Source organism: Centruroides sculpturatus, unplaced genomic scaffold (genome assembly GCF_000671375.1).
Source record: "Centruroides sculpturatus isolate CEXI.00-Female unplaced genomic scaffold, Cexi_2.0 scaffold778, whole genome shotgun sequence".
Taxonomy (NCBI): Eukaryota; Metazoa; Arthropoda; class Arachnida; order Scorpiones; family Buthidae; genus Centruroides; species Centruroides sculpturatus.
In genome coordinates, this window is record NW_019385068.1 from 37,573 (window position 1) to 40,938 (window position 3,366).

A 3,366-nucleotide genomic window follows, 5' to 3' on the forward strand; every position below is an offset into this window, starting at 1 on the left:
TTAAAATAAAATCCGAGAGAGAAGTATTAGCAAAATTATTTAGTCTTCACATAAAAATAATTAGTTATTGTAAAGTTTTTGATAAGTATCTGCTTTATCTTGATTGAATTTACCATTCATAAAATTTGGATTTTGCCTTTTTTCCCAGCATTAAGGAGAAACAGAAGATGTTGACATATTGATAATTTCATCAAATTTATCCTAAACATTTTCTGTCAAAAGTTGGACATTGCTATGATTATATCTCCATGCTTTCTAAGAAAGATGATGATTCCTGTTAAATCACACAATTACTACCTGTTTATGTAATTTTCGTTAAAATAAATTTTTTTTAAATTTAAAATTACTTCAGTGTAACAACTTAAAATATGTAAAATAGAATCTAACTTATATAACTGCTGGGCAGATAGCCGAGCTACTAAAAGTGACAGCTTACCAGCTCTGGGGGAACCGTGATCGATCCGGACGGATCAGAAGATCCCAAATATTTTTCGGGGGCGTTCCGCCCAGATATGTCAAAACTCGTCCCTCACCGCCTGGCCACCTCATTATGGGCGTGGCCAAAACCCATAATGGACTTACTAAAAAAAATTGTTATTTAGTATCCACACAGTGGAGTTAAACAGAAAAAACGTATATATATAACTATATCTGTTCATATTCGGTTGAAATGTTAAGATCAATACAAATTCTCAAAAATGTCGCCATTTGGGATTATAAAATGCATTGAATTTATAGACTAGGAAACATGCATTGATAAATTGTAAAGAAAAAAAAATCAACTTCTATCATCATCACTAAATAAAATATTACATACAGAAATTATATAAGTATATTAAACAAATCTATATTTGTTATATTTCAATGTAGAAATAAATTTAAATTGTTATTAATTACTTAAATTATAATTGATGATAATAATGAAATACAGAATGCTTTCACAAGTCTTTGTAAAACATCACATTTTATTTTGCTTTAATAAATTACATTTGTGTAGATTCTTACATATCAACTATTAATATAAATGGCACTTATAAAATAAGAAATTAAAATAAATATTAATATTTTACTCATTTTACTTAACACTTTTTCAAATGTAAAATATTAAAAATCCATATTAAGTGATTTTAAAACTCTTTGTATTACAAACTTAATACAATAGAAATATTTCCTTTAAAAAATTTATTATAAATACTTTAAAGTAGCAAATTTTTATAGACTAGAAAATAATAATCTGTCTTTTAACAGATATATTTCAGCATGAGATTCTTCAATACAACTTTCTGTAATATAATATAATTAAATAAGAAAACTTTTTGTATAAAAAGCTATTTTAAAGTTTTCTTTATAAATATAAAAATAATTTAAACATTTTTATTATACTCTGTTTTAAAAACTTAAATCTGAGATTCTAAAGCATTAAAATTTTTATTATAACAAAAATAAATGCAGATAATTATGCCAATTATGGTTGCATACAAATCCAAATATTAGAAAAAAAATTATTGATGTATCATCATTATCCCATGATAGTTAAAAATAATTTTAATCCAAAAATGCCTATTTGTAATATTTTCAATACAATCAACTGCCATCTTAGATAGTAAATTATAAGAAATTAATTTTCATACCTCTCAGTTGCTCAGCATTTGAGTCTGACATTTTGCCCTGTGCCATGTCTTGGTTACTGCCCAAATGAAATGTCTACCATACTAATGTATACTTTAGCCAATCTAAAATCTAAAATGTAACTTAAGACTGTGATTTGACAGAATTTGATAGTAGATATCATTGATGATTAAAACTCCAAACACACACAGATTTTTTGGCATTAATTATATACAATAATAATCAATACCAAAAAGTAACTTGCTAGTATCCACTGTATTTTAAAAGAATTTTATTTTTCTTTACTTACATATAACCATTTTTATGATCTGTTAAACATTTTCCCTTCTGTAGTCAGCCATATAATATAATATTTGTATTATTATATTCATATAATATTTGTAGTTTAGTTTTCACACATTTACAATACCTTAAGAGATATGAGTCATTATAATTTTGTAATAAATATAATTTATATATTTCTAAATACAGTAGAATCCTTTTATTGTAACCATGGCTACTGTTTTATCAGTCATAATTTGTAATCTTTATCAGTCTTAACTAATGCTTTAAACATTATAATATATTAAATTGATATTTAAATTGTTTTAGCACATTCTTTTAATGTCAGTCAACAAAACAGAATTTCCACTAACTGTTAATCTTATTTACATATCCTATTTAATTAATGTTATTGGACAATTATTGTTATCAGTATTGAAATCCCAAAATAATTATGCGGCAGCCATATCATGCTGAAAATACTGGTTCTTGTCCACCCAAAATAATTATATTAAACAGATTCCACTGTATATTTTCATATTTGATAATTCCAATTATATAAAATAAAACCCATAAAACAAAAATTAATCTTAGTTAGTCAACTGAGAAAATTCTTAATTACATACTTTCTTATAGTTTAAACTAATAAAATCTCAATAAAACGTCACTTTAAACATACAATATTCTTAGATCATAAGCAGACTATCTAAAGCAGTTATGAGCAACCTGTTGCCTGCAAACTTAATATGTGGTCCTAGGGTTTTGGCAAGTATTTTATTTTCCATTTTCTGTCTCATGCCACTATGTAATCCTAATTAAGCTGATATTCATGACAAAGAACATTCAAACTAAAACCAGTGAAAAGATAAGATTAAACTATACTGTATATTACTAGTTTTCATATCATTACCATATATTATTTTATTATCTACTGTACTGGTATATACTGATATTTGGCAGGTTTAAAGGCTGCAGCTCTAAGAAAAATTGTATGTTGCCCACTAGAAGCCTACAAAGTTGCATCTAGAAAAGGTTGCTCATCACTGGTCTAAAGCATATATTTATATAAAATGATAGTTAAAGAAAAAAAAAATCAATAGATTACTTGCATCTAAAAGTTTATGCTTTATAATTTATAAGTTCTGAAAGATAAACTGGATCCCAAGAAAAGTTAGAGAAATAATTAAAATAAGTATTTTAATATAGGGCTGTTCATAAATTATGTCTTCATTTTTCTTGTAATTTTTACTTCCCCTCCCTCTCTTCTCCCAGTTTGTCCAGGTTTCCTTAACTTCCTTCCCCCCTTAGGATGTCCAGCAAAACTCAACAACCCTCAGAATCTTTATCACTTTATTCATAATAAAATGTATAAATTGTGTAAAAATTAATGAAATAAAATGGATGTCTATTGAAGTTCAACCCCTCCCCCCTTTGTCCAATTTTGTCTGACTTGCCTTAATAATAAATGAGCTATTC

At 26.2% G+C, this 3,366-nt stretch overlaps 1 protein-coding gene across 1 annotated transcript in view; it reads right to left on the minus strand.

Annotated features, from left to right (window-relative positions):
• Positions 1 to 1,051: 1,051 nt before the first annotated feature.
• Positions 1,052 to 3,366, minus strand: part of LOC111634178 (SH3 domain-binding protein 5-like) — a 71,194-nt gene continuing 68,879 nt past the window's right edge. The window contains exon 10 of the mRNA XM_023378887.1: positions 1,052 to 1,283. The gene's annotated coding sequence lies outside the window, so the exon portion shown is untranslated. The remainder of the gene's footprint in view (positions 1,284 to 3,366) is intronic.